At 35.9% G+C, this 16053-nt stretch overlaps 2 long non-coding RNA genes and 1 pseudogene across 2 annotated transcripts; all 3 read left to right on the forward strand.

The window, feature by feature from the left end:
- Positions 1 to 2609: 2609 nt before the first annotated feature.
- Positions 2610 to 5065, forward strand: LOC141824790 (uncharacterized). Its single transcript, XR_012601458.1, has 3 exons — positions 2610 to 3019; positions 3466 to 3631; positions 4913 to 5065. It is a non-coding gene; the product is annotated as an uncharacterized LOC141824790 (long non-coding RNA).
- A 1972-nt stretch (positions 5066 to 7037) lies between these two features.
- LOC141824781 (disease resistance protein Pik-2-like) lies at positions 7038 to 10006 on the forward strand (annotated as a pseudogene).
- Positions 10007 to 12586: 2580 nt separating this feature from the next.
- LOC141824791 (uncharacterized) lies at positions 12587 to 15368 on the forward strand. Its single transcript, XR_012601459.1, has 3 exons — positions 12587 to 12665; positions 13143 to 13292; positions 15162 to 15368. It is a non-coding gene; the product is annotated as an uncharacterized LOC141824791 (long non-coding RNA).
- Positions 15369 to 16053: the final 685 nt, after the last annotated feature.

Genomic DNA, 16053 nt, shown 5'->3' on the forward strand with positions numbered 1-16053 from the left:
ATAAAAAATTAAAAAAAAATATTTAAAAATTTAAATTTAATTATAATTTAAATTTATCAAATTAAACTTTTTAAATTTAAATTACGATTTAAATAAATCAAATTTACTAATCATTAAATTTTTTATTAAAAAAAATTTTTTTCGTCAATCAATCTAAGTAATTATGAATTAATTTATATGAGCTACAGATTTAGACAGATAGATCTATTAAATATATTTTAAAATTAAATTTAATCCGTTTAAATTATGTAAATTGACGTGTTTGGCAGAAGTGCATGGATTAAAAAAATAGATGACAAAATTAGACGACATGAAAGATTCCTCTTGTCGTGATTATATTGTTTGTAATCATGCAGCATGTGATGTCCTTTTTCCTTTCCACTGATGCATTGCAGGGACACACAACTTGTTCGTTTACTAGTAGACACTTGCCAAAGTACTCACAAGTCCCATCAGAGGCCCACCGACAATGTTTCAAAAGCAAACATTGAAAGGACGCTTTTTATATATAATTTATCCAACCGAAGAATTTTAATTTTGAAATATATATGATCTATATTATAAAATAATTTTCATCGTTAGGATAAGAAGTGTGAATGACTTATTGCTCCAGAAAAATAATAAGTGTGAATAATTAAAAATAGACAAGAATCGAATTTTAATGAAGTCGAGATTGTAGGGCCCCCAAGGATGTATGTATCTCCACAATGGCATGATATGTCCAGCTTGGGCCTAAGCCCTCATTGACTTTGGGCCTAAGCCCTCATTGCTTTACTCTTGGAATGGCATTGCTTTGGGCCTAAGCCCTCATTGGGCTCTCAAAAGGTCTTGTGTTTTAGATGTGAGACTATGTTTGCACCCTTGCAACCCAACAATCCCCCCTCAAACAAAGACCATTGGAAGCTCCCCTACCATTTCTCATGGTCTGGCTGCCATGTCCTCATGGTTCGAGCCTTCCCTACTTCCTTTGTTTTTCCCGAGGGTCCCCACATGGTTAGATTTGGATCATGGCTCATCCGGCGGTTAGTCCGGTGAAGAGCGAGGCATTGTAGGGTCCCCAAGGATTCATGTATCTCCACAATGGCATGATATTGTCCACTTTGGACCTAAGCCCTCATGACTTTGCTCTTGGGCTCTTCTCAAAAGGTCTCATCCCAATGGAGATACTTTCATCCCTTTAAACTCATTATCTTTTCCATGTGTTTTAGATGTGGTACTATGTTTGCACCCTTGCAATCCAACAGAGATAATATTCTTTCTATAGTGATCAATTAAAATTTTTTGATTTATATTTTATAATTATAGATTGACATCTGGGATCGTTAGGTGACATATCATTTTTATTGATAAAAATGTGAATGACACGTTCCTCCACTATAAAATATTTAGTACATCATATTTAAAAATTTATTCATGAATATCTAATTAATTATAAAAGTATCTTACTTTGTATTTTTTTTCTTTAAATCATTAGGAATAGTTCATTTTTTATATATAGTTATTTAATTATTTTTTAAGACTGTTCGATATGTATTGTAATAATTATGATTTTGTAATTGTTATCATATGAATTCCTATCCTTCACATTATAGCATATTTAAAATTTATACTATAATGTGAATATTTTTAAATAGATTACAAAGTGAATTACTATTCAAGTTTAGCCTAAATCTTGCAAACAAGGATATCGACTATAAAACAGAAAACAAAAAAAAAACGAAATCCTGTTTAATTTCACAAAGAATTCAAGGTTATTGTCAAAATGCATCCCTACGAGTCTTTTTACCAAAATGCAATCAAATATTTTCTTGGCCATATTGAATTGTATACCTCCCAAAAGTTAAACATTTCAGATGTTCTAAAAAATATTTTTAAGCTTAAATTTTGCTAAACTTCTAAGTCATTTTATAAATTATCATGAGACATTTACATTTTCGTATTTATTTTGATGGTCAATAAAAAATTACAATATTAAAATTGGGTTCACGCCCAAATATAATTTTTACTGAAAACCTTGTTGTATTTTCTTATGATAAAAAAAGGTTGTGTGATATAGACTACATTTGTGAAGTTTATATTTTATGGATTTTTTTAAAAAAGTATATTTGTTTTGTTTTTATTTTCTTATAAAAACTTTTATTTATTTGTTTTGTTTTTTTTATTTAAAATTCTGAAAATTTTCAATTCAAGTTGGATGAACCAATTGTTTATAATTTACTCAAATACATAGTTGTTTTAATCCGGAATAAGGAATAAAATTAGCAGTTATACTTTTTATAAAATTATATTTTTCATCCTCTAAAATATTTGTGAAAAATAAAAAAAGAGTTTAAAATGCGTTTCATATTAAAAAAAAAAAAGTATTTTAATGGTAATAAAAAATTATTATATATTATTAAAAATCAATAAAGTATTTTCATATATTCTATTTTAAACTAAATTTGTAAATAAAATTAATGATGCATTTTAATAATTTTTTAAGTACTAAATTTAAATAATTTCAATAAATTTATGCGATAAATAAATAAATAAATTTGCAGATCCCGCACCTCTTCCCGATCTCTCTCTCGTGCGCCACGGCGGTCGCCGCCGCCGCCGCCGCCTGCCGCCGGCGGCACACCAACTCCGGGAGAGTTTCCTCCTTTTCTGTCTTCGTCGCTGGATCACAATGCATCCCCATCTCTCTCGCCTTTTAGCCGCAGCAGCACATCGTACGCTGCGCACCTTCCGGACGCCGCCGTCCATCAGAAATCCCCCGCGGCCCGCCGCTCTCTTAATCGCAGGAGCAGAGGATAAGAAAGCCCTCTCCTTCCGTCTCGTTCTAGTCTGAGCAGGGGCTTTCTCTTGCCCTATCTTCTAGTGCAGCAACCGCTCGTCCGCTATGCTACCGCCGGGCTTGCTCGCATGGATTGCAGCGACTCTTCCAATGCCTTGCTTCCGATCCGCCCCCTCGGCTTCCTCCATCGGATGCTCATTGGTTTTGCTGCCAGAGGAAAAATTATGAAAAAATTCCACCTCTGTAAGTTCCTTTCCTTTGGCGATGTTACCTTCTTCATCTTGATTGTTTGAGTTTGAAATGTTTAATTGTAGCAATTTGCTATCGAAATGTCTGAAATTTTCCCTTTGATTTAGTGTTGTAGTAAGAACACCTTTCTTCTACCTGTGTAATAAGTGAATAACTTAATTACCAATTGTAAATACATTTGTTTTTTTTTATCAAATACCTCAAAAACAATTTCATTTTTTGAATGAATTGTAACCTCTAGATATTTGGATTTATCATTGTTATTTTATCTGTTATCTCTTTACATATCTAAAAGATCTTTTTCTCCTAATGAACTGCAAAGATTCACCCTTCCACAGAAATTGACTAGCATTTTTATTTGGTGGCTCTGGTTCTGTATGTCAACATTCCTAACATTCTCTACCTGGTTCTATGTAAATCTTTAACTTCTGAATCATTAGGGTATGAGACAACTGCCAGTTACTTGACTGGAGGTGCACATATCTTCTCCTTTAACAAAGCTCCATTGGTACATTTTGAGCTTAAGCATCAGGTGTGGAGACAGTATGTCTTCTAACTATAGTCCATCAGCAGAATGCACTTCTTTGGATATTTAGCTGGCTTGTTGTAAGTATTTCAATCTTTCTTCTCTCCTTTTGTCTATCCATTGATTTACTTTAGTTACAGTTACAGTCAATTAAAAAATAAAATTGAAGGGAAGATACAGTTTGGCACAAGATATATAGGACTTTCAGTGAATAAGTGTTTGCATCTATTATTCATACCCAACTTTTGAACACAATTTTCTGAAATTAATATTTATAATACTGTTCTGTATTAATTTACTTATCATAGTCAGGCATGCCATTTGGAATTGCAGTTATGTTAAGATTGTCAGTTATTGTGAGGATATATCTCTTCCTTGGCTCACTGAGAGAGCCAACGTCATTGTGCATTGTTAAGGCTTGTAAATTTTGATACCAAAATAAATGTATGCCTGAAATGCAATTCTAAATCCCCTCCCACATTTACCCCTAAAGAAAGCAAAAAAAAAAGTTCCAAAATAGCAGAAAACATACCAAATTGCAGAAAAAACTCTAAAATAGAAGATGCAAAATTGCAGAAAAAGTTCCAAAATAGAAGATGCAAAATAGCAAGAAAGCCCACAAAATAGCATAAAAGTCCACAAAATAGATATTTGCAAATTGCAGAAAAGTAGTAAGTTAGACATGTCTATGTTAGCACTGTCTATATAGCAATAAATATCTAGTGGTAGGGAAATGCAATGAATGTCTAGTGGTAGGAAAAAGAAAAATTCAGACTTGGGGGCCTTAATGTCAATCCGAAAATGTTGAGCTGACCAAGCCAAATACGTCAATCCCAAATATGTCATGCCGAATTATACCAGCTTATCTTTGCTGATCCGTCCAAGCCCAAATACGCCAAGCCTAATAAGCCCTGTCTATCCTAACATTTATATGTGCATTATTCTGTAAGGATAGGCAGGGCTTATTAGGCTTGGCGTATTTAAGTTTGATCGGATCGGCGAAGATAGGCTGGTATAATTCAACATGACGTATTTGGGATTGTCGTATTTGGCTTGGTCGGCTCCGCGTCTTCGCATTGGTGTCGGGGCCCCCAGTCTGAATTTTCTTTTTTCCTATCACTAGACATTCATTGCATTTCCCTACCACTAAGTATTCATTGCTATATAGACAGTGTTAACATAAGCATGTCTAACTTATTACTTTTTTTTCTGCAATTTGCATGTGTCTTTTTTATGGGCTTTTCTGCTATTTTGTATTTTCTATTTTGGGGTTTTTTTTTTTGTAATTTTGCATCTTCTATTTTAGGACTTTTTCTATAATTTGATATGTTTTCTGCTATTTTGTTTTCTCCTTTCTTCAGGGGCAAATGTGGGAGGGGATTTAAAGGGCACATTAAATGGTGCACTTAACTTTTAGATTTCTCAAAGGATGTACTTGTTTCCTATTTTATCTCTCTCGCCAACTACTATGTCACTGCATTCAAAGAATAACATCATTGTAGTGTTGGATTGAATAGCCTCCACTATGGTGCTGCATTTCAAAGCACACTTCCACTGCAGTGTTGAGTTTCAAAAATCGACATGGTATTGTATAAATCTTAAAATCAGCATCATTGTAGTGCTAATATTTAAGAATCAACATAATTTTGAAAATCAACATCACAGTGGAGTTGATTTTTAAAAATCAACACCACAATGATATTCTTCTTTGAAATCCAATACCATAGTCCACAATTGATGGGAGGGGTGAAATAGAAAACAAGTGCGTCCTTTAGGAAATCTAAAAGTTAAATGAACTTTTTGGAAATTCCGCAACTTTAAATACATCTTTTGGTCAATTACTGTTGTTCTTTCCTATGGTACATCATGAGGGGGGATTTCTTAAATGTAATGCTGAAGTAAACTTCACTTTTAATATTCTTTTCAGCAATTACATAAAGTTCAAGGTTCAAGGTCTCCCTCTAATTAGATTCATTCAACTGCTAGAGTTGGATTGCTAGAGGGGATAAAAAGATAAGAATCCATGCGTAGAATGTAACTTCTGGCTTTCGTGCATGACATTAATTACATATCTGTTCTTTTTGTTGTTAGTGTTATAACTTTTCTTTATATCTGCACGAACTTCCAGTCTTGAGTTTTCCTTTCTTTGATGTTTATTATTGTCCAAATGATATTGCCTTCTCAATGTTAATCACCTCTGAGGTCTTAGTTAATCAGGTTAGTAATGAGATAACTTCTTACTGTGATGAATTCAGAATTGTCTAATTGAATCGTCCTGTTATTTGGAAACCTTAAACTTCAATATTTAATGTTTATTCTCTTTGATTCATATCAAAGTCATTTATTTTTTTAGTTGACATTAGATATCTAATTTACGCGATTAATCTTAAAGGTGATCGATTTGATTTTATAAAAATTTTTTATCGATCATCAAGATAAATTAAAAAAAAATGGAACCCATCAACCTAACGTGCCTATACAAGAAAGGAAGGAGAGGTCATTCTGTTTTTTAGTTGGGACGGTTAGATATCTAATTTATGCTGACTAATTCAAGAAGTGACCGGTTTCCATAAAATTTTTCACCATTCATCAAGGTAAATCAGGAGAGGACAACCCATCAGCCTAACGTTATGAAAGAAAGGAAAGGAGAATAGTTGGGAAATAAAGGTTTAAGAAAGGTTTTTACAAATAAGCTTAAGTGGAAAATGACGTCTCGTGGCGTAGGGAACTGATGCGATAAAAGTGGTTCGGATTTTTTTTTTTTTTTTTTCAATTTAGACGAAAAAGCACACTGAAAGGAGGGGTATAAAGAGAAAGTAGCATGTATTTTTGGAATTTTAAAACTTGAATTATGGTTAATACTGAAAGTTGTTTACACGGTTAAGTAAAATACCGAATAAATCATATTCTCAATGATTTAAATATAAAACTTTTAAGAATCGATTTAGTAAAGGTGAAATCCATCACCTGAGTGCCTTCCTCCCCCATGATTGTCTCACACCATTAGGAGGAAGTAAATTAGGAAATTGAACATAGTTTCCACATGAAAGGGTATTTTCATATGGCTTAATTGGGCTTCAACTTTCATGCAATTTTATAAATCTATCATTATCATATCATCGCTCAATTAGTTCAAGTCATAATAATTCCATCCTTCATCGTCGTCATGTGGATGATCAATCGTTCCATTATATAAATGAGGATATTAGGAGTCAATCATCTTATTAAATTGTATTATATATGTGAGTGACTAATTCATTTGTGCCATGTCACCAAACACTTGTTGCATGATTAAATTGGATTCCTGACAACTATTTTAATGTCAAATGGATCGTATTATATTGTGAGGCAGTAGTACAGCTGTAAGCCACTTTATTTAATTTAATATAAATCATAATAATTTCATCCTTTTAATGTTTCAATCAATGTTCCAAAGTCAAACAAGAGTTCTTGAGTTCGCTGCAGCTTCATCTATACTTCGTCGTCGTCGTCGTCTTTCTTCCTAACCGCCTCCGGACGGAGATCGGCAGCATGGAGGCGGCGGTAGCTATGAAGCTCGTGGACTTCTCCTTTCAGTCCATCGCGGGGAAGCTACAGAAGATGCTAGAGGAAGAAGCCGCGTTGCTGGCCGGAGTCGAAGATGATGTCCGGGACATAGTCGCCGAGCTCAGAAGCATCGCCTCTTTCTTGACGGCCATGTCGACCAGGCGCAATCTGGATGATCAACTCCAGAACTGGGTGCAGGAAGTGAGGGAGGTGGCTTACGATGCTGAAGACTCGATCGATGAGTTCGTATGCCGTCTCCGATCGACACCCTACGACGAGCGCGGAGTCAAAGGTTTTTTCAAGCACTTCCTTCGCTGCATAAAATCATTGAAAGCTCGCCATGGCATCGCTTCAGATCTCAAGAAAGTGAAGGTTCAAGTAGCAGATATCAGAAAGAGGCACGATCGCTATTCCCACTCAAATGAAGCTTTTACAAGCTCAAGCTCTGACGCCGCCACCAGATCGGACATGGTCTTCTCCGACCCACGGATCATCAGCCATTTTGTAGAGGAAGCTCAACTCGTGGGCATCAACCAGAGCAGAGAGAAGATCATCGGGTGGGTGATGGACGAGAACCGTCTCGAGCTCACTGTGATTGCTCTCGTCGGCTTCGGTGGTTTAGGAAAGACAACTTTGGCCAAGACAGTCTACGACGATCCTGTTATCGTCGGAGGCCACTTCCCATGTCGAGCTTGGATCACAGTGTCACAAAATTACAATATCAGACAGCTTCTCAAACAGATTATTCGGAAAATTTCCGTCAACGAGCAACAAATCCGAGATGTAATAGGGTGCCGAGATGCCAGTTTGAACACAGAGCAACTTCTGAACATGATGGAGGAGTCGCAATTGGTGCAGACAGTCAGAGGTCATCTCCATGGAAAGAGGTATTTGCTTGTTTTTGATGACGTTTGGAGAACTGAAGCATGGGAAAGCTTGCGCATCGCATTGCCACCGGATGGAGAAGGAAGCAGGGTCATAGTGACCACCCGCATTGAGGAAGTGGCAAATACAAGTTGTTCTCGTAATCATCAATTTATATTTAAAGTGTCTCCTTTGTCATCTCAGTTATCTTGGGAGTTATTCTGTAGAAGAGTATTTGAAGCACCTGATTATAGTTGTCCTCCAGAGTTAGAAAATATTGGCAAAGATATCTTACAAAAGTGCAACGGACTGCCGCTTGCGATCGTGACGATTGGAGGTCTTCTAGCTTCCAGACCTGATAAAAAACTGGAGGAATGGAAAGACTTGCACGACCACCTTCGTTTGGAGATACAAACTAATGATATGTTGTCGAAAATCAATCAGATATTAGTTTTGAGTTATAATGACTTACCTTATCATTTGAAGCCTTGTTTCTTATTCTTAGGCATCTTTCCTGAGGATTATGAGATTCGTCGAAAGCGTCTGATGAGACAATGGATTGCTGAAGGGATCGTGAGCGGTATAGATGGGTTCCCTGCTGAGAAAGTCGCTGAGCGTTGCTTCAATCAATTGGTGAGTCGTAGTTTGGTGCAACCGTCACAATTCGATGATAGTGGGACAGTAAAATCTTGCCGCGTCCATGACATGATGCTCGATGTCATACTCTCGATATCGAAGAAGGAGAACTTTGTGGTGCTACTGAAGCAGCACCCTGTGATTCCACAACAACATCAAAAGATAAGACGCTTATCATGGCAGAAAGAAAGCAGTGGACTAGTACCTAACACTGATCTGTCCCACCTCCGATCCTTCACTACATTTGGTGAGGAGGTACCACTGAAGTTGTTCAGAAAGAAGAGGCGGTTGAGGGTAGTTGACCTGGAAGGATGTTGGCAGTTGTTTCCTGTCCACCCCAAGAGCTTTTCCAAGCTATTTCTTTTGAAGTATTTGTCTCTAAGAAATATTAGAGAATTATATGAACTGCCAGAATCAATAGGAGATTTGCAGAATCTAGAGTTTTTGGATATAAGAGGAACTGATATTAAAGAACTACCCAATACCATCATCAAACTCCAGAAACTGGTCTATCTGCTTGCTGGTCCCTGAAAGTTTGCGGTTCCCGAAAGGAATAAGAAAGTTGAAAAGACTGGTCGCGTTTGGAATGGCAGACACTGATAATGTGCAATTGCTACAGGAGATCGGCGAGCTGGTCCACCTCCAGAAGCTCGGCATCAGTTTTGGTTTACTCGTCTCTATCACTCGGAATGCTGGAGGAGATCAGCGCCCTGCTCTCGAAGCTCAATGGCAGCCTTCGATCTCTAAAGATTCGTCATTCTGTACTCTCTGACAATCTGAAAAAGGCACTCGACGAGGTAGCTCTGCCGCCATTGCTGCTCTGCAAGCTCCTGATAAATTGCAAACTTTGTGAATTGCCTCCTTGGTTTGCATCTCTGAACCTCGTCGTCAAGATAACTCTGTTCGACACACTGCTGCAGCCCGAGGATATAATAGTCTTGGGAAATCTCCCCGCTTTGGTCAACCTGAAACTAGGCTTTGGGTCATTCACCACTGTGGATTTGGGCTTCTATGGGGTTGGGTTCCCACGACTAAAGATCCTGGAAATTGAGGAGAACAATGTGAGTTTCAAAGAAGGTGCACTCAGAAGCCTGGAAATTGTTAAAATACTTTCCCCCCTGAATCAGTCGATGGCATAGAACACCTGCATGGGCTAAGGGAGGTTCACATTTGCACTAGGAATGAAGATATAAAAGAGAAGGTCAAAAATATTGCAGCAAACCATCCAAATCGTCCCAAATGCTTTGCAACATATATTCTAGCCTGATTAAGGCATATGAATAAGAGGTCTGGTGTGTATTCTAGTTCTGCTCTTTGACTTATCCGTTGTTAATCTGTTCTATTATGCTTAATTCTCAAACTTGTTTGCCTATTATTTCTGAAGCAATAGGATGTAATGTAATCTTCAAGCATTATTGCTCTCTTAATAAATTGCTATTCAAAATAAGAATGAGTGACTATATGATTTGGTAGAATGTTAGTGTTCATAAGTATGTGAAAATTGAAGTCTAAACATTCTCCCATGAGTTCCATCAGACCTAAAAAAGGGCTATCATGATCCAAATTCTAATCACGTATTTAGTTAGAAAAAAATAGTCTATTCAATTGCGATTTCCTTACTTGGTTCGTTCGTCAAAAGTAGAATTTTGATGGATCGACTCAGTGGGATTACCCTTCTGTTGATTTAGATTTACACAAACAAAATTAATTTGGTTCAATTTAATTGGAGATTAGTAATATCATGTTTCGTAAATACAACTGTTGGGCTAGCAAGGTAACATGAGATAATATTTGCCCTAGTAAGTGTGGTAAAAGTGATAAAATGTTTAAAGGAACAAATACAAGAGAGTTGGAATCGAAATATGGACAAACATTTTTGAGATGGACCTCTAAATGTGTATAAGTTGTACTTCATCAATCGGTGTATGCCTCACTTAGGTGCTCATAACTTGGGCCCCATAGACCTCTTGATTGAGGCACCTCTCAGGAAGATTTGGAGATGAGCTTTCCGAGCGGAAGAAAACCCTCCATAGGGAGGAGGGCGGAGCGAGAGGTGGTGGCTAAGACGGTTGTGATCCATCTGGGAAGGGAATCCCTAAATTTGTGGAATCACTCATTTGTTTTCAAATCTGATCCTATCCTGGATCCAGCCTTACCCCATGCCATTACTAACCTGGACTTTTTGTCGGACCTACTTTATAGTGGTTCGGGATGGTTGAGGTCATTTGCCCCCAGGATGTAGCCGAGCCATTAACCATGTGATAGATTTGCAACATGAGACAAGGGCCACGACGAAGTAGTGGAAAATGCCCTCCCACATGGGGCCTGCTTGGTACATGAGTTATATTGTCTTCTCAATGTTAATCACCTCTGAGATCTTAGTTAATCAGGTTAGTAATGATAAGATTGATGAATATAGAATTGTCTGATTGAATTCATCATGTTTCTTAACGATTTAGAAATCCTAACTTCAATATTTAATGTTTATTCTATTCACTTTTCTTCTGCAAAAGGTAACCTTTTATTCTATTCACTTAATCTTGCAGTGATTGGTTCAGTCCTATAGAAATTTTTTATCGATCATCAAGGTAAATCAACAAGCATTTGCAACGATCAACTCATCAATCTAGCATTTTTAGGTCAATCGTCTATTAAAAAAAAAATTCATTAATTCATCGAAATTGAAACTAGATTCTTAGATACCTGAAGAATTAAAATGGTACCCCCACTGCATCATTACCCTGCCGCTACAAAGTGAATTACCATTCAAGTTTAACCTAAATCTTGCAAACAAGGATATCGACTATAAAACAAAAAAAAACGTCCTGTTTAATTTCACAAAGAATTCAAGGTTATTGTCAAAATGCATCCCTACAAGTCTTTTTACCAAAATGCACTCAAATATTTTCTTGGCCATATTGAATTGTATACCTCCCAAGTTAAACATTTCAGATGTTCTAAAAAATATTTTTAAGCTTAAATTTTGCTAAACTTCTAAGTCATTTTATAAATTATCGTGAGACATTTACGTTTTCGTATTTATTCTGATGGTCAATAAAAAATTACAATATCAAAATTGGGTTCACGCCCAAATATATTTTTTACTGAAAACCTTGCTGTATTTTCTTCTGATAAAAAAGGTTGTGTGTGATATAGACTACATTTGTGAAGTTTATATTTTGTGGATTTTTCTTAAAAAAGTATATTTGTTTTGTTTTTATTTTCTTATAAAAAATTTTTATTTGTTTTGTTTTTTTATTTAAAATTCTAAAATTTTTGAAAATTTTCAATTCAAGTTGGATGAACCAATTATTTATAATTTAATCAACTATGCAGTTTCTTTAATCCGGAATAAGGAATAAAATTAGCAGTTATACTTTTTATAAAAAGATATTTTTCATCCTCTAAAATATTTGTGAAAAATAAAAAAAGAGTTTAAAATGCGTTTCATATTAAAAAAAGTATTTTAATGGTAATAAAAAATTGTTATACATTATTAAAAATCAATAAAATATTTTCATATATATTCTATTTTTAACTAAATTTGATAAATAAAATTAATGATGCATTTTAATAATTTTTAAAGTACTAAATTTAAATAATTTCAATAAATTTATGCGATAAATAAATAAATAAATTTGCAGATCCCGCACCTCTTCCCGATCTCTCTCTCGTGCGCCACAGCGGTCGCCGGCGCCGGCGCCGCCGCCTGCCGCCGGCGGCACACCAACTCCGGGAGAGTTTCCTCCGTTTCTGTCTTCGTCGCTGGATCACAACGCATCCCCATCTCTCTCGCCTTTTAGCCGCAGCAGCACATCGTACGCTGCGCACCTTCCGGACGCCGCCGTCCATCAGAAATCCCCCGCGGCCCGCCGCTCTCTTACTCGCAGGAGCAGAGGATAAGAAAGCCCTCTCCCAACCGCTCGTCCGCTATGCTACCGCCGGGCTTGCTCATGGATTGCAGCGACTCTTCCAATGCCTTACTTCCGATCCGCCCCCTCGGCTTCCTCCATCGGATGCACATTGGTTTTACTGCCAGAGGAAAAATTATGAAAAAATTCCACCTCTGTAAGTCTTGTTTTTATTTTGCCTTCGTCTCTTTTCTTTCCTTTCCTTTGGCGATGTTACCTTCTTCATCTTGATTGTTTGAGTTTGGATTGTTTCATTGTAGCGACTTGCTATCGAAATTTCTGAAATTTGCCCTTTGATTTAGTGTTGTAATAAGAACACCTTTCTTCTACCTGTGTAATAAGTGAATAGCTTAATTACCAATTGTAAATACATTTGTTTTTTTAATCAAATACGTACCTCAAAATCAATTTCATTTTTTGAATGAATTGCATGTAACCTCTAGATATTGGATTTATCATTGTTATTTTAACTGTTATCTCTTTACATATCTAAAAGATCTTTTTCTCCTAATGAACTGCAAAGATTCACCCTTCCACAGAAATATTTCTTGCATTTTTATTTGGTGGCTCTGGTTCTGACAACATTTCTAACATTCTCTACCTGGTTCTATGCCTTTAACTTCTGAATCATTAGGGTATGAGACAACTGCCAGCTACTTGACTGGAGGTGAACATAACTTCTGAATCATTAGGCTTTGAGCTTAACCATCAGGTGCGGAGACAGTATGTCTTTACTATAGTCCATCAGCAGAATGCACTTCTTTGGATATTTAGCTGACTTCTTGTAAGTATTTCAATCTTTCTTCTCTCCTTTTGTCTATCCATTGATTTACTTTAGTTACAGAACAGTCAATTAAAAAATAACATTGAAGGGAAGATACAGTTTTGCACAAGATATATAGGACTTTCACTGAATAAGTGTTTGCATCTATTATTCATACCCAACTTTTGAACACAATTTTCTGAAATTAATATATAGAATAGCTGGTCCTGTTCTGTATTAATTTACTTATCATAGTCAGGCATGCCATTTGGAATTGCTGTTATGTTAAGATTGTCAGTTATTGTGAGGATATATCTCTTCCTTGGCTCACTGAGAGAGCCAACGTCATTGTGCATTGTTAAGGCTTGTAAATTTTGATACCAAAATAAATGTATGCCTGAATGCAATTCTAAATCCCCCTCCACATTTGCCTCTAAAGAAAGCGAAAAAAGTCTCAAAATAGCAGAAAACATACCAAATTGTAGAAAAAGCTCTAAAATAGAAGATGCAAAATTGCATAAAAAGTCCCAAAATAGAAGATGCAAAATAGCAGAAAAGCCCGACATATGTAAATTGTAAAAAAAAAGTAGTAAGTTAGACATGCCTATGTTAGCACTGTATATATAGCAATAAATACCTAGTGGTAGGGAAATGCAATGAATGCTTAGTGGTAGGGAAATGCAATAAAGGCTTAGTGGTAGGGAAAAAGAAAATTCAGACTTGGGGGCCCCAATGCCACTCCGAAGATGCCGAGCTGACCAAGCCAAATACGCCAATCCCAAATACGCCATACCAGCTTATCTTCGCCGATCCGACCAGGTCCAAATACGCCAAGCCTAATAAGCCCTGCCTATCCTTACGGAATAATGCACATATAAATGTTAGAATAAGCCAGACTTATTAGGCTTGGCGTATTTGGGCTTGGTCGGATCGGCGAAGATAGGTTGATATAATTCGACATGGCATATTTGGGATTAGTGTATTTGGCTTGGTCGGCTCGGTGTCTTCGGATTGGCATTGGGGCCCCCAAATCTGAATTTTCTTTTTTCCTACCACTAGACATTCATTGCATTTTCCTACCACAAGGTATTCATTGCTATACAGACAATGCTAACATAGACATGTCTAATTTACTATTTTTTCTGCAATTTGCATATGTTTATTTTATGGGCTTTTCTGCTATTTGGTCGGCTTTTCTGCTATTTTGCATCTTTTATTTTTGGGTTTTTTTAATTTTGCATCTTCTGGGGTTTTTTTTTTGTAATTTGGTATATTTTCTGCTATTTTCGGGCATTTTCTACTTTCTTTAGGGGCAAATATGGGAGGGGATTTAAAGGGCACGTTAAAAGTTACAGAATTTTCAAATGGTGCACTTAACTTTAGATTTCTCAAAAGATGTACTTGTTTCCCATTTTACCTTTCTCGCCAACTACTATGACACTGCATTCAAAGAATAACATCATTGTAGTGTTGGATTTCAAAAAATAGCCACTGTGGTGCTGCATTTCAAAGAACACCATCACTGCGGTGTTGAGTTTCAATAATCCACATCACTTTGGTGCTATATGAATCTTAAAATCAACATCACTGTAGTACTAATATTTAAGAATCCGTACAATTTTAAAAATCAACATCACAGTAGCGATTATTTTTAAAAATAAACACCAAGTGATGTTCTTTGAAATCTAATACCACAGTGGTTGATAGGAGTAAAATAGAAAACAAGTGCATCCTTTCGGAAATCTAAAAGTTAGATGAACCTTTTGGAAATTCCGCAACTTTAAATACATCTTTTGGTCAATTACTGTTGTTCTTTCCTATGGTACATCATGAGGGGGGATTTCTTAAATGTAATGCTGAAGTAAACTTCACTTTTAATATTCTTTTCAGCAATTACATAAAGTGCTGCAGCTTATTATTAAGGTTGAAGGTCTCCCTCTAATTAGATTCATTCAACTGCTAGAGTTGGATTGCTAGAGGGGATAAAAAGATAAGAATCCATGCATAGAATGTAACTTCTGGTTTTTGTGCATGACATTAATTACATATCTGTTCTTTTTGTTGTTAGTGCTATAACTTTTCTTTATATCTGCACGAACTTCCAGTCTTAAGTTTTCTTTTATGTTGTTAGTGTTATAACTTTTCTTTATATCTGCACGAACTTCCAGTCTTGAGTTTTCCTTTCTTTGATGTTTATTATTGTTCAAATGATATTGTCTTCCCAATGTAAATCACCTCTGAGGTCTTAGTTAATCAGGTTAGTAATGAGATAACTTCTTACTGTGATGAATTTTGAATTGTCTAATTGATTCGTCCTGTTATTTGGAAACCCTAAACTTCAATATTTAATGTTTATTCTCTTTATTCGTATCAAAGTCATTCTTTTTTTAGTTGACATTAGATATCTAATTTACATTGATTAATTCTGGAGATAATCGATTTGATCTTATAAAGATTTTCTATCAATCATCAAGATAAATTAAAAAAACGGATAACTCATCAATCTAACATTCTTACAAAAGAAAGGAAGGAGAATAGTTGAGAAATAAAGGTTTAAGGAAGGTTTTTACAAATAAGCTTAAGCGGAAAATGACGTCTCGTGGCGTAGGGAATTAATGCGATAAAAGTGGCTCGGAATTTTGTCAATTTAGACGAAAGAGCACATTGAAAGGAGGGGTATAAAGAAAAAGTAGCATGTATTTTTGGAATTTTAAAATTTGAATTATGGATAATACTGAAAGTTAAGTTGTTTACACAGTTAAGTAAAATACCGAATAAATCA

This window comes from Curcuma longa, chromosome 3, assembly GCF_044706935.1.
Source record: "Curcuma longa cultivar G26 ecotype Majalengka, Jawa Barat chromosome 3, ITB_CL_G26_1.1, whole genome shotgun sequence".
NCBI classification, from domain to species: Eukaryota; Viridiplantae; Streptophyta; class Magnoliopsida; order Zingiberales; family Zingiberaceae; genus Curcuma; species Curcuma longa.